At 35.1% G+C, this 22,938-nt stretch overlaps 2 pseudogenes; one reads left to right on the forward strand and one right to left on the reverse strand.

Annotated features, from left to right (window-relative positions):
* Positions 1-12,770: 12,770 nt before the first annotated feature.
* Positions 12,771-15,870, reverse strand: LOC120113574 (annotated as a pseudogene).
* A 935-nt stretch (positions 15,871-16,805) lies between these two features.
* Positions 16,806-18,671, forward strand: LOC120113575 (annotated as a pseudogene).
* The last annotated feature ends 4,267 nt before the right edge of the window (positions 18,672-22,938 follow it).

Genomic DNA, 22,938 nt, shown 5'->3' on the forward strand with positions numbered 1-22,938 from the left:
AAATTTGTGGAGCATAAGAAGAATAAGCAATTGAATGGGTATGAGATGTTATCACAAATAGAAAGCTTAATTTATGCAGTATTCATCATAATTGACATGTGTGGTTTTCAAATTTTGTAACAGACATGATTGCGGTATGTATGTGATGATGTGGATGGAATCGATCGGTTCTACAGGGGCAACTGGTGATTTTGTAAGTGGAAAGAAAAATTCGTTTGTGGTAAAATTGTTAAAAGTCATAGATTGAATGCTGTAGTTGACAATACTTAACGTTCTGACAATTTGAATATAGGTTGTTAAAGACTGGGATCGATCGCGAATATTAAACGATCTCGTAAGCCACAATCAAAATGAACGAAGACAGGAGATAACAAAAGCTGCCATGATACATAAGAATAACAAAAGGATGCAATGATGTAAATGTAGGGTTAATTTTGAATAAGATTTATAATTTTGTATACGATTTATAATTTTGTATGTGAATATAATTATGAATGAGATGAGAAAAGTTAGCAGTATGTTGTTGTACATGTTTCTTATACACATTAAGGGTCATGTTGATACACATTAAGGGTGCAACCATAAAGTGTCGAACCATATATAAAAAGTGTCGATCCCAAAAACATCGAAAACCAAAAGTATAATGTAATATGTAATTTTTCAATCTAACCGGTACAAGTATACCGGTTTTATGAGAGAATATGTCTAAAATATGGATCGATACTTTTTTAGTTTGTGTCGATATTTTTGGTCCAGAATGAATGGAAAACAGGGTGCAACCATAAAGTGTCAATCCATATATAAAAAGTGTCGATCCCAAAAACATCAAAAACCAAAAGTATAATGTAATATGTAATTTTTCAATCTAACTGGTACAAGTATACCGGTTTTATGAGAGAATATGTCTAAATAATGTGTCGACACTTTTTTAGTTTGTGTCGATATTTTTGGTCCAGAATGAATGGAAAACAGGGTGCAACCATAAAGTGTCGATCCATATATAAAAAGTGTCGATCCCAAAAACATCGAAAACCAAAAGTATAATGTAATATGTAGTTTTTCAATCTAACCGGTACAAGTATACCGGTTTTATGAGAGAATATGTCTAAATAATGTGTCGACACTTTTTTAGTTTGTGTCGATATTTTTGGTCCAGAATGAATGGAAAACAGGGTGCAACCATAAAGTGTCGATCCATATATAAAAAGTGTCGATCCCAAAAACATCGAAAACCAAAAGTATAATGTAATATGTAGTTTTTCAATCTAACCGGTACAAGTATACCGGTTTTATGAGAGAATATGTCTAAATAATGTGTCGACACCTTTTTAGTTTGTGTCGATATTTTTGGTCCAGAATGAATGGAAAACAGGGTGCAACCATAAAGTGTCGATCCATATATAAAAAGTGTCGATCCCAAAAACATCGAAAACCAAAAGTATAATGTAATATGTAATTTTTCAATCTAACCGGTACAAGTATACCGGTTTTATGAGAGAATATGTCTAAATAATGTGTCGACACTTTTTTAGTTTGTGTCGATATTTTTGGTCCAGAATGAATGGAAAACAGGGTGCAACCATAAAGTGTCGATCTATATAAAAGTGTCGATCCCAAAACATCGAAAACCAAAAGTATAATGTAATATGTAATTTTTCAATATAACCGGTACAAGTATACCGGTTTTATGAGAGAATATGTCTAAATAATGTGTCGACACTTTTTTAGTTTGTGTCGATATTTTTGGTCCAGAATGAATGGAAAACAGGGTGCAACCATAAAGTGTCGATCCATATATAAAACGTGTCGATCCCAAAAACATCGAAAACCAAAAGTATAATGTAATATGTAGTTTTTCAATCTAACCAGTACAAGTATACCGGTTTTATGAGAGAATATGTCTAAATAATGTATCGACACCTTTTTAGTTTGTGTCGATATTTTTGGTCCAGAATGAATGGAAAACAGGGTGCAACCATAAAGTGTCGATCCATATATAAAAAGTGTCGATCCCAAAAACATCGAAAACCAAAAGTATAATGTAATATGTAATTTTTCAATCTAACCGGTACAAGTATACCGGTTTTATGAGAGATTATGTCTAAATAATGTGTCGACACTTTTTTAGTTTGTGTCGATATTTTTGGTCCAGAATGAATGGAAAACAGGGTGCAACCATAAAGTGTCGATCCATATATAAAAAGTGTCGATCCCAAAAACATCGAAAACCAAAAGTATAATGTAATATGTAATTTTTCAATCTAACCGGTACAAGTATACCGGTTTTATGAGAGAATATGTCTAAATAATGTGTCGACACTTTTTTAGTTTGTGTCGATATTTTTGGTCCAGAATGAATGGAAAACAGGGTGCAACCATAAAGTGTCGATCCATATATAAAACGTGTCGATCCCAAAAACATCGAAAACCAAAAGTATAATGTAATATGTAATTTTTCAATCTAACCGGTACAAGTATACCGGTTTTATGAGAGAATATGTCTAAATAATATGTCGACACCTTTTTAGTTTGTGTCGATATTTTTGGTCCAGAATGAATGGAAAACAGGGTGCAACCATAAAGTGTCGATCCATATATAAAAGTGTCGATCCCAAAACATCGAAAACCAAAAGTATAATGTAATATGTAATTTTTCAATCTAACCGGTACAAGTATACCGGTTTTATGAGAGAATATGTCTAAATAATGTGTCGACACTTTTTTAGTTTGTGTCGATAATTTTGGTCCAGAATGAATGGAAAACAGGGTGCAACCATAAAGTGTCGATCCATATATAAAAAGTGTCAATCCTAAAAACATCGAAAACCAAAAGTATAATGTAATATGTAATTTTTCAATCTAACCGGTACAAGTATACCGGTTTTATGAGAGAATATGTCTAAATAATGTGTCGACACTTTTTTAGTTTGTGTCGATACTAATTTAAATATCAAGTGTTTTTCCACCGTTCACTATATATAGTACTCTAAATCGAGAAACCCTAAACATAAAGGCAAGCAGGCAGAAGATAACTCTTCCTCTTTGTTCTAGCGTTATCATAAGTGACGATCAGATATTCATGTAAATTTATCGATATTTTATGGGTTTGATTGATTTCTATATTGGAGTTTTTTTCCTGAATGTGTTTGTGTTCCATTGTAATAGCATCCAACCAAAATGGCTCCAAAACGTCAGCGTCAGAAGCACGGTGTTTCTCAAAGCTCTTCTCAACCCAGTTCTTCTCAACCACAACCTCATTCTGTAACAAATGATTCTTCTGAGGAAATCAAGTCCTTCGAAACTCTGAACTTTAGATCCGATATGGAGAAACAAAGATGGCAGACGAGTTTTAAAGTAAGGAAGATTCGTCCCGAACGTGTCATTGACCTGGGTTTCTTGTTTGATGATAAATATGCATTTAGTTTTAAATCCACATTTACATCTTGGGGTTGGCTTGAATTCCTTGGTGTAGAACCAAGATATTATCCCAACCTAGTTAGAGTCTTCTACAATAATGCTTTCTTACAGCACGAGCCTAATAAGACTAATATAATAGGAATTAATACACATGTCATGGGGAAGGATATATATATATCTCCAGAAACTATTGCGGAGGGTTTAGGTGTAGCGAATACAGGGGATTCAGATGAAAATGGTGTAGATTGGTCTACAATTAAACGGGTTGCTAGAAATAGCCCAATTCACCTCGATGTAGAGTCGAGAGTGTTTCACAAAATGCTCACATGGTATATCCGGCCTAGTGGGGGAAAACATTCAACGCTTCGAGACAGCGATTATTGGTGGATAGCAAAGTATAAATCCAAAACGGCTCCAAACATTGCAAAACACATATTTAATACAATTGTATATATGGTCACAAAGGGAGCAACAATTTCAACTACACTACCATATGGATGTGTCATCACCCATCTGTTGAAGAAGAAGGAAGTTGATTTTTCGCATGACGCCCCTGTTCGATTAACCCGCAAGATTGATATGGTATTTATTAAAAAAGCGGGATATGATTTTGTTGAAAAACTCAGTTGGAAGCGTGTCAAGGAGGTCGGATTAGATCAAGAGAGGGAGGAAATGGACCCCGTTGGCCATGAAGAAGAGCAACCAAGTGGAGACGCAATGATGGAAGAAGCTCCAGTTGCAGAGGATGTCACAATTAAGACCGTGATGGAATACATGGTCAATTTTCGGGAGCATATTGATTCCTTTGTGAGTGGAATGCGATCCGATATTTCATCATTGCAACATGAAGTCTCCATATTGCGTAACGAATTACGTCAACGACATCAAACGAGTTAGGTAATTCATTATCTATGTTTCTTAACATTTACACGTTCTGAACTGTATTTTATTTTCTTTTAACAGATGTGGACAACCAAGCGGTCAATGAAGATGAAGCTGACGATGAAGATGACGATGATGATGACGATGAAGCTGACGATGAAGATGATGATGATGATGATGATGATGATCCAAACAAGTATATCGTGTCTACAATGCCGCCTTCAAGAAAACTTTTAATTTTTGATCTCAATGGTGTCCTTGCCTACATCCCAAGACTGCCTGCAGGTTTTAATTCTATTCTTTTGTATCCATTATTTTAACATATAAGCGTAGAACTTTAATCTCATTTTCTTCATGTTGTAGATATTGTCCTCAGAAAATGATTATTTGAATTTATGCAATTTTGTGTCGACAATTTTGTTGTTGCCCTTTGGTCTTCAAAGATGAGGTTAGAACATGTTTGAAGCAATTGAATTACTGTAGTCAAAATCGTTAATACATTTGAATGTTAACATTCAAACTTGATTACAATCTCAGGCATAACGTCGACCGTGTACTTGAGAAACTACCTGTATTTTCGAGCCTTTTCTATTCGTGTGGGTAAGATGAATGTCATTACAGTTTGCTGACTTTTCGTTGTCTATGATTCCTACATATTTATGTTCGACTGTTTGTGAACAGGATCAAAAAAAATGCAAAACATACGATTCTGTTACCTACTGTAAATATCTCAATGATGTTTGGAACGCGTGTCCAGATTTTAACGAGCTAAATACACTTTTGGTCGATGATTCAGCATAAAAAATGATTTATAATCCGGTAAGTTGCATTTATGCAATATGTTTTTCCAGTTGAACAGGTGTTCAGACATTGATTATTTTAACAACTTATGTGTTTATAGAGAAATACAATTACATATGTCCACATACCTTTGACGCTGCTTCCCATTCGAACGACAATGCTCTAGGTATGACACAAATTTATTCATGCTTATGCGAATTTAGTTTATTGTTAGTAAAATTGCACCTCATTAGTTGATAATTGAAATTATTTATGTATGTCCTCAGAAAAAGGCGGAAACATACGAGAGTATTTGGAAAATTTGTTGAAGGCCTCTAATGTTCCAGACTTCGTTAGAAATAACCCTTTTCATCGGATTAATTTTGTTTGTCGGTACATTATTTGAACATTCTTGTGTATTTATATTTTGGTGTGATTATATTGTGTGTATATTTTCATTAATTATTCCATATTTGCTTCTATGTGTACATATACATTTGAGGATTGTTGAAATATCAATACCAATGTATTTTACATCTGCTTGCAAATGTATCGAAACACATGACTATAGCATTGTTTTCGATGATATCCACAACAAAGTTTTCACACTTTTTAATATTGTGTCTGTACTTTATGTCCAGAATGGAAGAAAAATGTGTCGATACCATTTAAAAAAGTGTCGATTGAAAAAACATCGGAACCCATAAGTATAATGTAATAGATAATTTTGTAATATAACCGGTATAAATATACCGGTTTTATGAGCGAATAGGTCTACAACCTATATCGACACTTTCTAATATTGTCTGTACTTTATGTCCAGAATGGAAGAAAAATGTGTCGATACCATTTAAAAAAGTGTCGATTGAAAAAACATCGGAACCCAGAATTATAAGTAATAGATTTTGTAATATAACCGATATAAATATATCGGTTTTATGAGCGAATAGGTCTACAACCTATATCGACACTTTCTAATATTGTGTCGGTACTTTATGTCCAGATTGGAAGAAAAATGTGTCGATACATTGTCAAAAAGTGTCGACATTTACACATCGGAACCCAGAATTATAATGTAATAGATAATTTTGTAATATAACGGTATAAATATACCGGTTTATGAGCGAATAAGTCTACAACCTATATCGATACTTTCTAATATTGTGTCGGTACTTTAGTCCAGATTGGAAGAAAAATGTGTCGATACATTGTCAAAAAGTGTCGACATTTACACATCGGAACCCAGAATATAATGTAATAGATAATTTTAATATAACGGTATAAATATACCGGTTTTATGAGCGAATAGGTCTACAACCTATATCGACACTTTCTAATATTGTGTCGGTACTTTATGTCCAGATTGGAAGAAAAATGTATAGATAATTTTATAATAATAACCGGTATAAATATACCGGTTTTATGAGCGAATAGGTCTACAACCTATATCGACACTTTCTAATATTGTGTCGGTACTTTATGTCCAGATTGGAAGAAAAATGTGTCGATACCATTTAAAAAAGTGTCGACATTTACACATCGGAACCCAGATTTATAATGTAATAGATAATTTTGTAATATAACCGGTATAAATACCGGTTTTATGAGCGAATAGGTCTACAACCTATATCGACCTTTCTAATATTGTGTTGGTACTTTATGTCCAGATTGGAAGAAAAATATGTCGATACCATTTAAAAAAGTGTCGACATTACACATCGGAACCCAGATTTATAATGTAATAGATAATTTTGTAATATAACCGGTATAAATATACCGGTTTTATGAGCGAATAGGTCTTACAACCTATATCGACACGTTTTAATATTGTGTCGGTAATTTTAAGTAACGCGGTTTTTCTTCCTTCATTCAAAATATTTATATGTACATACAATAGGAGTCATGTTGATACTTACGATATATGGAGATCGTTGTCATTCCATTCCGTCTTCGAAAAAATCGGTTGATGTAGGCTGTGTGCTTGTACTCAAACTGAGCTTGACTTGAGGACATGTTAGTTTGTTATGTCCCTCACCGTTGCAATACCCACATCGCCTAATTTTCTTCTCGACCTTGTTCTTCGGCACTTCTTTTCGCTTGCGTTGTTTTCGTTGAGGGTCACGAACATGTTTACTACAATGCTCTGGTTGACTGAATCATTCAAACCAAACGAGTTTTCTAATTCTTCTATTAGTTTTTTCATCTCATCTCTTGTGGTTTTGAAAGACTCGTCTGTCTTTGATGCAATGTAGCATAACCTACTTGACGTTGAACGTAGAGCAGCGAACCTTTCCATTTGCATCACTTCTGGAGACACATTCAAATCAACATAGCTGGGTGCAGAAGCCTTCGCATCATTAGTCCACCTACTTTGAATCAAAGTCCCGGACAAATATGTGTAGTCCAATTGCTTCAAAATGTGAAGTTGATGGCGACACGGAAGTCCAACGGTCTCGAATTTTTGCAGGAGCAAATTAGAGTTTCGTACGAGAATCAAAACTAATTTCAAATTTCCTATTTTTTCTGCGTACTTTGACAAATATAATGTTGACATTCATCTGATAAGGACTTAATCTCTGCCTCAATCCGGTACAATGTCTCCCGTATAAGTTCATCTTGGAACACACGAAAAGATTCACGGGTAAAAATCGCAGCGGCATGGCTTTCAAGGTCAACCAGTTTTGTGATCTGGAAGGGCTTCGTATGGGAACTTAAGTAATCGTTTTCAACTCGTTCATACGCATTCTACTAATTCCATCTTCAATTGCACGAACAACATCTAAATATGTCTTCTTGTGTTTCAGTGCAATAGCTAGTGAAGCATTCATAGACTCGCACCTTTGTGTTGAGCGAATATTGGCAAAGAAATGACCGGTTAGATATGTGCCCATAAGTGTCGTGTATTTCCCTTCTCAATCACCCATGGATGCTTTTGGACGTTGAATTCTGAAACAACCGAACGCCATTGAATATCAAATTCCTTGGTTGTCCACCAGGAAGCCATGCATTTTGAGAATGCTGCTGTAAACTTTGGGTCACCAATGTTAGCTGTGCATTGCGAGAAAGATGCCAAGAACATAATCTGTGCTTAGCATAAGGGATAACAGATTTGATAGCCCTCTGCATTGCCCTATCCCCATCGGTTACAACGGAAATAGGTGATTTATCATCATGGCTTCTAAAAAATCTGTAGCACCCACTCGAAAGATTGAGACGTCTCGTCAGCGATTATGGCAGTGGAAAACACAATTGTGTTATGGTGATGATTGACACCAACAATAGGCATAATTGGTAGACCATACAAATTATCTTGTACGTTGTGTCGAATGCAATTACATCACCGAAGCATGTGTAATCCGATCTCGATGTAGAATCCGACCAAATAAGATTATACAATGCCCCGATTCGTCTACCGAGTATGTCATAAAAAACTCGGGATCATCTGTTTCTTATAATCAAAGTAGGCAATAAGCGCATTCACATCCCATCGACGATTTCCTTTGATTTACCTCTTTGAAGTGCATTGTAGAGGTTTTTATGTGTAAATCCAACATTATGATAGCCCCCTGCCTGCTGCGTTAAATAGTTCATTACTTGTGACGTGCCAACACCGACCTCTTTCAATGTTGTTGCCTCATCGATATCAGCCTTACTTACAGCTCTATTAGAACGCATAAATGGTGTCATAGCAGGTGTACACAATGCATGATTATGTTCTGATCAGACTTACTTATAACCCACTGATCGTTTGTATTTGTTGCTATAACTACGACTCTAGCCTTACATCTGTTCTTGTGATTGGCGTATGAGCACGTTGACGATCAACAGTATTGACTTTTGATACTCGAAACCCTTCTTTGGAACAACAAAATTCTTGTGTCTTCACATTCCCTCCACGTCAAGCCGTGTTGTTCCCTTACGTGCACTAAACCCATGTTCCCGTGCGAATCCCTTGTAAAAGTACCAAGCTTGATCACGTGAACAGAAGAGCTGACCAACCAATCTGTCAGATTCATCAACATTGTACTTCATGGCATTCCTCGGTTGGCTTAACATGTCTAATCAGTATTACCATGGCAAAAAATTTTGTTGTGCAAGTTCAGTGCTCCAGGAGTTGATGGAGATGTAAGCAAAGGTTCATTTTGAACATGTTTCAGTCGTGCTGCTTTCAATAGGATGTGGCATTGGTAGTTAAAGGGTGGGTACAACATTAAATTCGCAGTACATATTTAGGTATGTACAATAACTACAAGTATATATTATCATTAAATTTAGGTATGCACAATAACTACATATTTAGGTATGTACAATAACTACATATTTAGGTATATACATCTTTTGAGTGAGTTTTAAGATATTAATTTAGTAATTATAGGCGTCTAATGATTTATTTTTTACGTTACGGTATATTATTATTAAATTAAAAACAATAAACATATATATTACATATTTATTATTATCTTTGGTTAATATTGTTAAATTTAAATTCTAAATATTATTTTATAAAATATCAAAACAATCAAATAATTTTTGTGTAAATGAAATTATAAATTAATATTGTAGGTGGAAACATGAACACTATTAAAAAAATTGAAACATAAATTACATAACTTTAAACAAAGTATCGATCTTTTATAAAAAGTATGGAAAAGTATGGACACTTTCAATATAATAGGTAAATATGATGTAATAGGTAGCGCTATATAATGTAATAGGTATCGTTTATATAATGTAATAGGTAGTGGTTATTGTAAAGTATCTATCCTTTTATAAAAAGTGTTTATACTTTTCACTGTGGAAAACATTAATTTAAGGTTATCTTTGAGTGAGTTTTAAGATATTAATTAGTAATTATAGGCGTCTAATGATTATTTTTTACGTTACGATATATTATTAAATTAAAACAATAAAATATATTACATATTTATTATTATCGTTGGTTAATATTGTTAAATTTAAATTCTAATATTATTTTATAAAATATCAAAACAATCAAATAATTTTTGTGTAAATGAATTATTAAATTAAATTGTAGGTGGAAAACATGAAACACTATTAAAAAAATTGAAACATAAATTACATAACTTTAAACAAAACATCGATCTTTTTATAAAAAGTATGGACACTTTCATATAATAGGTAAAAATATGATGTAATAGGTAGCGCTTATATAATGTAATAGGTATCGTTTATATAATGTAATATGTAGTGGTTATATTGTAACTATCTATCCTTTATAAAAGTGTCTATACTTTTTTTCACGGTAGAAACATTAATTTAAGGTTATCTTTGAGTGAGTTTTAAGATATAATTTAGTAATTATAGGGTCTAATGATTATTTTTCACGTTACGATATATATTATTATTAAATTAAAAATTCTAAATATTATTTTATAAAATATCAAAACAATCAATAATTTTTTTGCAAATGAAATTATTAAATTAATATTGTAGGTGGAAAACATGAAACACTATTAAAAAAAATTAAAACATAAATTACATAACTTTAAAAGAAGTATCGATCCTTTTTATAAAAAGTATGGACACTTTCAATATAATAGTAAAATATGATGTAATAGGTAGCGTTTATATAATGTAATAGGTAGCGTTTATAATGTAATAGGTAGTGCTTATATTGTAAAGTATCTATCATTTTTATAAAAGTGTCCATACTTTTTCACTGTGGAAAACATAATTTAAGGTTATCTTTTGAGTGAGTTTTAAGATATAATTTAGTAATTATAGGCGTCTAATGATTTATTTTTTACGTTACGATATATATTTAAAAAAATTTTAAATATTATTTTATAAAATATCAAAACAATCAAATAATTTTTATGCAAATGAAATTATTAAATTAATATTGTAGGTGGAAAACATGAAAAACTATTAAAAAAAATTAAAACATAAATTAATAACTTTAAAAGAAGTATCGATCCTTTTTATAAAAAGTAGGACACTTTCAATATAATAGGTAAAAATATGATATAATAGGTAGCGCTTATATAATGTAATAGGTAGGTTTATATGTAATAGGTAGTGCTTATATTGTAAAGTATCTATCATTTTTATAAAAGTCATACTTTTTTCACTGTGGAAAACATTAATTAAGGTTATCTTTTGAGTGAGTTTTAAGATATTAATTTAGTAATTAGGCGTCTAATGATTTATTTTTACGTTACGATATATATATTATTAAATTAAAAACAATAAACATATATATTATTATTATTATCTTGGTTAATATTGTTAAATTTAAATTCTAAATATTATTTTATAAAATATCAAAACAATCAAATAATTTTTTGTGCAAATAAAATTATTAAATTAATATTGTAGGTGGAAAACATGAAACACTATTAAAAAAATTTGAAATAAATTACATAACTTTAAAAAATGTATCGATCCTTTTATAAAAAGTATGGACACTTTCAACATATTAATGTAATAGGTAAATTTGCAATGCTATCGGTATAAATATACCGGTTATATAAAATAGGTAATATAAGCGCTACCTATTACATATATAAACGCTACCTAGTATGTTATTGTACTTTATATTTTCGATTAAATAATATAATAACCGATCTAAATTTTAACCGATCACTTATTTAACCGGTCACGTCGTATATTAACCGTTTTTTAGAAACAGCGCAAAACTACCCTAAACAAACGGATCTCAGAATCATCATCTTCTCATTTTTCTTCGGCAAATTGGCAAAAAGACAGTAAACTAAAAGAAAAATCAGTCACCTCGCCTGACAATTGACAAGCAGCTTGAAGTGCGTGAAGTTAATAAAACCGATACATTTACAAATTGGGATGGGCTTTTGGGGTGCTTATTGGTATCTCCATTCGCATCAGCCGGATATGAGCTTTCTGCTACTGCAGTCCATATCAATTAGCCAGAACAGATTGATTTTGAAACATATTAATTGGATTTTTGAAGTTTTAGTTTCCTGGATTTGATATTAGGTTGCTTCATATTTAATTTATATTATTTTGAGCTGAATTATTTAAATATGAGATTTGAGTTTTTTGGACTGGGTTCATTTTAAATTTTGGTTTATTTAGGGAATATCATGAATGGTTTTTTAGGGAAATAGTATTGGGTCATTTTAAGTTCGTCTTCAAGCCTATATCATTTCAAATAGTATTGACGTCGATGACTTCTCTTGAATCTTATTCTCCAAGTTGTAACGGAAGTCATAACCTTCTTCCCTTAAAAAACCGACCAAAGTTGTCACCTTCTTATAGATGGTTCCAGTGCAACAATGCCGAGAATGGAAAGGGAAAACATTAGCACATCAAAGTTATCTGTTGATATAGTCATGCTTTGCACTCCTCGCATCGAATATGTCGTGTTTGACCTCAAGCATCCATCAGGGTAAGATGTTTTTCCAATATGAATATGATTTGGCATTCGATCAAATGTTGGTACGTATAACTGCCATGTATTGTGATCGTAACATTTCTTTGCCTTGAATACACCGGTCAATGGAATTTCACATTCTAGAAAGAGAAAATGATCGAGTTTGTGCCAAGCCATGTTAACCCAAGCAGTCGTTAAACACCTGCTCCTTTAAAGCAATGAAACCCAAAACACCGAGCTAAGTATAATAAATTGAACAAGCTAAATGCGAATTGGAGAATCTCGAGAAGAACTACAAAATTACATCAAGGAGGTTGGAGGCAGAGAAATTAATGAGTCGAGTCACTTTCAATTCACCAAATAACAAAGACTGCAGTGCGCTTCACCAAGCTATGATATTAATGTTCCTGAATTTGAAAAGGGTATACAGACGGTAAAGAGTTCAGAACACCACCGTGTCGAGCATAGTTCCCAAAGTCTGGACTTGTTGAGGACATCAAGTTTGAGACATGTTCCTCCAAGTGCTTCTTGGCATCTTGTCGTCCACATTTGCAATTGCGAGCTCTCGGGAGGTAGTTCATCTTCCTCCTGACTGCCTTATTGTATTTTATAGCTAAATTCAGCATTCCTGCACAATATAAAAACAAACATGCATCATAAATTCGCTTCTTTCATGGATATTCATAAAGTGCTCATGCAGGATAAGCTATCATTAAACTGTTATTCTTCTGTTTCAAGTGAGGATGCCTCACTTCTGCCAGGGACAAAAGCATGTACATTATTACACGGTCAATAATTAAACAGCATAGACTAGGATGATAAAGTCCATTCATTCACCTGAACAGTTGCTCATTAGTTTTGGAATGTGTATCAAATCGTCTAAGTCAATCCATCTGTCCACTTCTTCTTATGAAGATTCAGCAGCATCTCTCTCGAGCTCATTCTTCCTGTAGTTAATGGCTATGGAGTAATAATGTCTATTTAGCCCATGGGATAATGCCTGCAACGTAAATGATGAGATTAACCATTTCCCGTTGTAAAAGAAGATGCACAAAAGCAATCAGACATATCCTTTTGGCACTCACTTGAATAGATGGCTTATTAAGATGCCCAAGATTAGATGTTGTCTGACGTGGTTCTTGGCCAAGCATCATGGTTTGGGGATTGATCAAACGGAATGCATCAATCACACCTTCCCTTTAAACACTCTGGATTGGGTTCCACCACCACCACAGCCTTTGATTCAAAGCTTCAAACTCTGCAAACAATGAAAGTTATTAAACTTCCAAGGATCAGACTTTTGACACATTCTAATGTCTTTCCTAAGATCAAAGTTTCCTACTTGAACCACCCGCACTCCCACAACAGGAAAGAAAGAACCAAAAGTTAAGGGATAACAATATGATAAAACAAAGGCTTAGCTAAACAATAAGTGCTCAAACTATACAATTTTTCTTTCCCCTCTCCCCCCCACAAAGAGCCCAAAAGATTTTTGTTAAAGTAGGTGTCTAACGTTTCATTCCTTTTATAATTTTAAGGTCGAGCCGGCAATGTCTGTTCACAAACCCGTCATCCAATGATGCATGCCAGGTGGCTGATTTTTAATTTCTGTTAATTAAAAAAACTTAAGATCATTAATTTCTCAAAAAGCCTCCTAAAATCCCTAAACTATCAAAACCCCTAAACTCTATCTCCAAATCCTAAATCCCATCAATAACCGCCGAAATCAACACCAGTGCCACCCCTTCCATGACTGGTGCAAGTCGAAGGACGATCGAGGTGCAAAGAGGAAAGGTGAAGGGCGGGGGCGATGTTTTCGATTTTGGGGAGGGTTTAGGGTCGACGATGGGTTAAAGGGGTTACCGAAATGGGGGTGAATGATTCAACAGAAGAGGGTTGCGTTAGTGACGGGGTGTGGCGAAGGGGTTGGCTGACGTGTTTCCAAGGAAGGGGAAGTGCCAGCTGAAAGGGAGAAGGGATTAGGTTTTTTTAGAAAATAGTCATTTAAGGGGGTTTTTTGAGAAATTAGAGATTTTAGGTTTTTTGAGAATTAGGAATTTTTTATTTTCAAATAAAAATTAAAATAAATTAAAAACCAGGTTTTGTATCAAGCAATGATTGGGTGACAGACCTTTTTAAAGGATGTTGACACCACAGTTCAACTTTAAAATGATAACATAACGAAACGTTAGCCACCTACTTTGATAAAAAAATCATAAGGCATAAAGCAAAAAAGAGAGATAACTTTGACACTTATTTTTCAGCTAAGCCTAAAACACCATACTATCAGGCAACTCATTATAAGATCCAGATAAGTTGAATGCTTTCATTTCTTTGCAAAAAAGTACTAAATGATCAATGACCTGTATGGTAACACCAACTAATGATATTAAAGCTCATATTCTGACAAAAAAGTCTTCTAAGCAACAGTAACATAGCAAGTTAACTACTACGCGAATGATGCAGCGCCATGCGAAGCATTTAAAACCTAACCTGCTGTGTGTTAATGTCAACACCAGAAAGCCAGCAGCCAAATCCAGGATGTGAATGATACCAACCAACCACCATCTCCGGCCTGCAATGCCAAGCATAAAGGTCAGCTCGATCAAGAGAAACATGTCATCGAATCTTTGAGTTATTTCAACAACTATTAAAAGTTAATATGAACGGAACTAGAGAGTAGACAATACCTTCCTGTTTGTTTGAGCATATCAAGCATATTTGTTTGAAAAACATGATCCACAGCTTCAACACTGACACCAGTACCACTCTGTGGCATTGCAAAGACATCCACAACACGCACCGTGTACTCATCAACAAACTCTCCCAGCATCAAACCCATAACTTCCATGGGAACCCCGGCTCTCCCTATAAAGTTTTCACATCAACCAAGCACAGAAACAGAATCACAATCACCACCAAGTATAGATTAAATTCAGCCTAAAATTGACAGTGAAACAGCTCATATTACTTATAGTAAACTGAAGGCAGATCAGCAATTAAAATTTTGATTAATGAAGTAAACCCTAAAGCACATAAGGAAAATAGGATAAACCCTTCGATTGTTTCTATCAAATTCTGAAACAATTATATGGAAACCGGAGAAACCCTAATCACCTATGCAAGTAAAAGGAAAACTAAAAAGAAACATTGTGAGCAGAAATTCAGAGAGAGAGAGAGAGAGAGAGAGGTTACCGACTTACCGTGCTTGAGCATTTTGAGGAGGGCCAGAGAGGAGATGTAGACTTGCTCCGACGAATCGAGAGTAGGCGAGTCCGGCGGTGGATGACCCAACGCGCCACCTGCACCGGCGAACATCCTCTGCAACCTCTCCATGCCGGACATGTGGATGGGAGTTTCGAGAACTTTTCTTTGGCAAGAAGAAAAATGAAATGAGGATTTTTTTTCTCTCTATTGAATCCTCCTGGGCTGTGAAAGGCCATATATATAACAAAGACCATATCGGGCTCGATCCAATTCAAGAAATTGCCAGTGGATTTTTCTGAGCCTACTAAATAAAGATTAAAGAAACTCTCTTGACCAACAAGCAGTTAATCTAGTACCCTTAAATTAAAAATCTTTAGCGAAATTAGTATAAGTATTTAATTCGTTGATGAAAAAAATTCATCCGTATAACTTTTTAATAGTTTAAAGTTATTTTAAATATATATATTTAGAATTTTTTAATCAATTAGAGACATACACATATTCTGTAAATACAAGTACACAACGGGTCAATACAAGACTTTTAGAGGAAACAACTTTCTCTTAAAAATGGGGAAATTTGATGTTTAGTGAAGTAATCCTTGCCAATTGCATGCTTTTGACCTCTTCATTCGCCTTATTTTTCTAAAATAACTAGAAATCAGACCAATCCAAAATGAAACCGTCTTTAACTCCAAACCTACACTTTATTTTTAACTTTTAATGGGAATTTTACATGGAAGCGTCTGTAAGTTCCTAAGTCGCCCAGTTCTGTTCTTTTTTTTTTTTACTGCATTAACTTGATTAACTCTACTGGTTTATGATGCACACTTAATATTATGTTCAATTTTGAAAATACATGCAGGAACCGAAGAAATTTCCATTAACATAACTATTTTGATCTTATTTTTCTTCATGGTTTGTAGTTTATATATGCTCAATCTGCTTACGGCTGGTAACCCCTCACACAGACACCAAAACTCAAACAACCAGAAGCCTCAGCAATGTCAAACTCTAAGCATTGATGAATTTTATACATTTTCCAAACCCTAAAATATTAGCAGGTACCACCAATTATTAATCTTATCCTTATACATACATGTATTATCCATTGTTCTTAGGTGGTTTATATCTGTTGTATGCAGGAAGAATGTGTGTGCATCCAGTGAGATACTTTGTGATTATGTCAATGCAGAGATCAGGAAGTGTATGGTTCGAGACATTGTTAAACAGCCATATAAATGTTAGCTCAAATGGAGAAATTATGGGGACCTTCGGAAAGGAGAAGGAATGCATCTTCAATCCTGGAATCTTGATAAAGTTTATAACCTTGACTGGTACACTAGCGCTTCCAAGAATGAATGATCAGCTGTAGTTGGGTTCAAATGGATGCTTAATCAGGTAAATATAATTCAGTACGGTGATTGCCAAGTCTGTGGACCAAAATGATATTTATTTATTTTCACCAGGGAGTGATGACGAAGATTGTTGTCGAGTATTTCAAGAGAAATGGGGTTTCTACAATATTTTGTTTAGGAAGAATGTACTTCGGAGACTGGTTTCTCTACTTGCAAATGCACGTGACAAAGAAGCTAAGCTTTTGAATGGAACCCACAAATCTCATGTCCCTCACCTGCGGAGTTATGTATTTTCTGTTTTTTATTATCTTTTCCCTAAAATTTTATAAATTCATCCCTAATTCTATGGCATATATACTCACAAACCAACTTGTCTCTACTTCACTAATAATTATAATGACTCGACTCAAATTCAGGCTCAGATTGCTAAATAACTATCATACTCGACACTATCCCGATTTGAGCTAGCCGAAAGAAACTGCAAAGGCCATTGAATATTTCAACACTACTCGCCACATAGTTCTTTACTATGAAGATCTTGTTAAGAATTGCTCGGTAAGATTGGATCTCTCAAATTTGATCCAAGATCATTTTCCAAGCTCACCTTTACAAGTTTTCACCCAATGCAGAAACTCAGGGAAGTTCAAGACTTCTTAAGATTGCCTTATAGAGAGCTAAGGATGGTCAAGTTAAGATACATATGTCGCCATTGTCGGAGCAGGTGGCGAATTGGGACGGTGTTTCTCAAAGTTGAAAAATACGTCGTATGACGGATAAAATTCCGATTATAAGAAACTTTTACACGTTGAATAGGATCTTCTTTGAAAACGTTATGAAAAGAAAACTCCAAAACCTATTCTTCTTCTTCATCTTTTTTGTTTTTTTATGATATTATACACTCCATCAGTGGGTTTTAACAAGCTCGAATTGTCACGATGTTAATTGTCATCTATTGGTGGGTTTAATCCGAGAGGCATTTTTTCTTAAGTAAGGTTTTCATTTTGATTATTTGATTATTTGCTTATGATTTTTCATATATGTGGTTTTGTCTGGGAATGCTTCTCCAAACGAGTTTTTCCAACAAAATTTTCAAATCCAAAAACACCAGGTTTTTAGCTTCTTGGTTTGAATAGATAAATCACTTTTTCAATATGAATTTTTGGCTGAAAATGAGGTGTTAGGGATTACTTTTGCGTTTCAGGCGGATTTTTGGGTCAAAAGCACTCTCGTAAATATTTCCAAACCGCCCCTAATATTATATAGGTATTCTTTATTAGTGTAAAAAATTTCGAGTTAGTTGGATCAATTTACCAAATAAACTGATTCCCGATTTGAGGCTAGCCGAGAAAGAAACTGCAAAGGCCATTGAATATTTCAACACTACTCGCCACATAGTTCTTTACTATGAAGATCTTGTTAAGAATTGCTCGGTAAGATTGGATTACTCTCAAATTTGATCCAAGATCATTTCCAAGCTCACCTTTACAAGTTTTCACCCAATGCAGAAACTCAGGGAAGTTCAAGACTTCTTAAGATTGCCTTATAGAGAGCTAAGGAGTGGTCAAGTTAAGATACATATGTCGCCATTGTCGGAGCAGGTGGCGAATTGGGACGGTGTTCTCAAAGTTTTGAAAAATACGTCGTATGACGGATTCTAAAATTCCGATTATAAGACGTAACTTTTACACTCGTTGAATAGGATCTTCTTTGAAAACGTTATGAGGAAAAGAAAAACTCCAAAACCTATTCTTCTTCTTCATCTTTTTGTTTTTTTTATGATATTATACACTCCATCAGTGGGTTTTAACAAGCTCGAATTGTCACGATGTTAATTGTCGATCATCTATTGGTGTGGGTTTAATCCGAGAATTGTGCATTTTTCTTAAGTAAGGTTAGTTCATTTTGATTATTAGATGATTATTTGCTTATGATTTTTCATATATGTGGTTTCGTCTGGGAATGCTTCTCCAAACGATCATCCCACAAATATAAGCCTTCTTCTATTTTAAAGGCTATTTGTATTCTTTCTCTCTTTGTAATATTTCCTCTATTAGTGAAATATTTTGGTGTTCTCTTTTATGTCTATTTAATAGCTATTGTCGGGTATAGTTGTTGTCAATTATTGTCCTATTAAATTACTTGTCTTGGTAGTTTGTCTAAGGAAAGTGGGTTTTAAGAGGGACCATTGTGACCCCTCCTCTTCCTGGGAATCTACCTGGGTGATTTTTAGTACAATCGTTTTCACACTAGTCACCTAGATAATAGTTTTCACGGTGAATCTGTTATTGGTGGAAATTAACCCGAATTTCACAACAATTGGTATCAGCGCTCTTGGTTTATTTTAGTATGCTCTGTGGTTGCGGCTTAGGCTGATCTTCCACATCAGAAAAATTTCCTTGGGGTAATTGACATTCTGCATTGGCAGCTATTAAATAGAATTTGTAGCAGAAATGGCAGACGCTTCTTCATCTTCAATTTTGGCAAGAAATGCTGTGACAAATGTTAGATTTGCAGTGGAGATTTTGATGGCACCGGTCATTTCGGCATGTGGCAAAGCGAGGTTCTGATGCCCTATTTCAGCAGGTCTAGACATTGCTATGAAGGAGAGAAACCAGATGATGTTGAGGAGAAAGAATGGAAGAGGATCAATAGAATGGCATGTGGTACTATTCGATCGTGTCTTTCTAGAGAGCAGAAGTATGCATTTTCTAAGGAAACTTCTGCAAGTAAATTGTGGAAGGCACTGGAGGAAAATTTTTGAAGAAAAGCGGTCAAAACAAACTCTACATGAAAAAGAGACTGTTCCGCTTCAACATGTACCAGGTACCACTATGAATGATCACATTACTAGCTTTAATCAGCTGGTGACTGATCTGAATATATGGACGTGACTTTTGAACGAAGATCTGGCTCTGATGTTGATGGGATCACTTCCGATGAGTTTGAGTATCTTGAAACTACTCTACTTCATGGGAAGGTTGATGTGTCTCTCAGTGAAGTAACTGCTGCCTTGTATAGTTATGAATTGAGAAAGAAAGACAAAGAAAACACAAGTGTCGAAGCAGAAGCTCTTGTTGTTAGAGGCCGTTCCAAGAGTCAGAATAAAGGAAGCAGAGGAGATCGAAGTCAAAGTCCAGATTGAGCAAAGATGAATGTGCCTTTTCGAGAAAAGGGCACTGGAAGAAAGAATGTCCCAGGCTAAAGAATAAAGGCAAACCTGAAAGGGGGAAGGCTGTCTCAGAATCAATGTGGTCGAGTATGATGATGGAGATTCAGATTTCGCATTCGCTGCTACGCCATCAACCAGCTGTTCCAGTTCATGGCTGTTAGATTCAGCTTGTAGCCACCATATGACCCCCAATAGAGAATGGTTCTTTGATTTTAAAGAACTAAAAGGTGGAATTGTCTACACAGCAAATATTCCCCTCTTGACACACTTGGGATTGGTTCAATTCGCTTGAGGAATCAGGATGGATCAATCAGAACCTTAACAGGTGTCCATTATGTACCAGATTTAATGAGAAATCTCATCTCTGTGGGAACCTTAGAGTTAAAAGGTTTAGAAGTGGGGCAAAAGATGGGATTATGGAGATTATCTCTCTGTGCACTGGTGATAATGAAGGGAATCCGAAAAGAAATAATGTGTATTACTTTCTGGGTAGTACAATTGTTGGGACAGCAGCAGTGGCAGCTTCTACTGATGAACAGGAGTCAGAAGCAACCAGGTTATGGCATATGCGCTTGGGGCATGTTGGTGAAAAATCCTTGAAATTACTGATAGATCAAGGATTGAAGGGTGCTCGAGCTTGCAAATTAGCTTTTTGTGAGCATTGCATCAAAGGGAAGAAGACGAGGGTGAAATTTGGAACAGCAATCCATGATTAAAGGTATTTGGATTATGTTCATTCAGATGTATGGGGCCTTCCAAGACAACTTCATTGGGAGGAACACACTATTATGTCACCTTTGTTGATGATTTTCCCGAGAGTTTGGGTGTATCCAATGAAGACAAAAGATGAGGTGCTAGGATTTTTCCTTAAATGGAAAAAGATGATGGAGACTCAAACAGAAAAATCAAACGTCTCCGTACAGACAATGGTGGAGAGTACAAAAATGATCCATTTCTGAAAGTCTGTGAAGAGGAAGGTATTGTTAGGCACTTGTCAGAGGTACACCACAACAGAATGGAGTGGCAGAGGTATGAACCGGACATTAGGGGAGAAGGTTCGGTGTATGTTGTCTAATGCTGGGTTAGGCAAAGAATTTTGGGCTGAGGCTTTGGTCTATGCTTGTCACCTTGTCAACCGCTTACCATCGACTGCTTTGGTGTAAAACACCATTAGAGAAATGGTTTGGAGTACCTGCTACAGATTATGATTCCTTACAGTGTTTGGTTCCAATGCATACTACCATGTTAAGGAGTCAAAGCTGGATCCAAGCAAAGAATGCGATTTTTATGGGGATCACCTCTGGTGTTAAAAGCTATCGTCTTTGGTGTCCAGAAACAAGAAAATAATCTTCAGCAGGGATATTACCTTTTATGAATCTACCATGTGAGAAAGGTGACTTCAAAAAATGGAGCAGACAGATGGAACTCCCAAAAAGGTGGAGTTTGAAGGAAGCAAATTTCCCAACCAGTAAAGAAAATGATGTTGACTCTCCTATGGTAGAAGAAGAGTCAGATGAAGAAGAGGTTCAGACCCAAGAACTCCACAGCAACATGAATCAATTGCACTCAGAAAGGGAAAGAGGACCATTAGACAACCTGCTCGTTATGCTGATATGGTCTCTTTTGCATCACCAATTGCAATTGATGACGTTCCTGCCACTTTTAATGAAGCAGTTCAAAGTTCAGAACATAAAAAGTGGAGGATTGCCATGAATGAAGAAATGCAATCCCTTCAAAGAATCAGACGTGGAAACTAGCTAGTCTTCCGAAGGGAAAAAAGGCAATTGGGTGCAAGTGGGTATATCAAAGAAAGATGGATTTCTTGACAAATAACATCCGCTACAAAGCAGATTGGTGGCTAAAGGCTACGCTCAAACGGAGGGAGTTGATTATAATGAAGTATTTTCTCCATTTGTAAAACATTCCTCCATCAGAATTTTGTTGGCTTTGGTAGCGCAGTTGGATTTGGAACTAGTTCAGATGGATGTAAAAACTGCATTTTTACATGGAGACTTGGATGAGGAAATCTACATGACTCAGCCAGATGGATTCAAAGTTGCTGAAAAGAAGAGATGGTGTGCAAATTAGAAAAATCGCTGTACGGATTGAAGCAATCTCCAAGGCAGTGGTACAAGCGATTTGACAAGTTTATGATAGGGCAGAAGTACACAAGAAGCAATATGATCATTGTGTGTATTTACGCGAGCTAGAAGACGGATCCTATATATATCTTCTTCTTTATGTTGATGATATGCTGATAGCTTCCAGGAGTCAGACAGAAATTTCGAAACTAAGACTCAATTGAACAGGGAGTTTGAGATGAAGGATCTTGGTGAAGCGAAGAAGATTCTAGGCATGGAGATATCAAGGGATAAGAAATTGGGGAGGCTTTGTTTGTCTCAGAAAGAATATCTGAGGAAGGTACTAAAACGTTTTGGCATAAATGATGTCAAAACCAGTTAGTACACCTCTTGCTCCTCATTTCAAGCTCGGTGCATCCAAATCACCTAAGGATGATGCAGAACGGAATACATGTCAAAGGTTCCGTATGCAAGTGCTGTTGGTAGCTTGATGTATGCAATGGTGTGTACGAGACCCGATATTTCACAGGCAGTTGGGGTTGTGAGCAGGTATATGCATGATCCTGGAAAGGAGCATTGGCAAGCTGTGAAATGGATTCTGCGGTATATTCTGAACACCGTAGATGTTGGTTTGGTCTTTCAGCAGGACAAACAAGATGGTCAGTGTGTAGTTGG

This window comes from Hibiscus syriacus, unplaced genomic scaffold, assembly GCF_006381635.1.
Source record: "Hibiscus syriacus cultivar Baekdansim isolate YM2019G1 unplaced genomic scaffold, ASM638163v2 tig00110210_pilon, whole genome shotgun sequence".
NCBI classification, from domain to species: Eukaryota; Viridiplantae; Streptophyta; class Magnoliopsida; order Malvales; family Malvaceae; genus Hibiscus; species Hibiscus syriacus.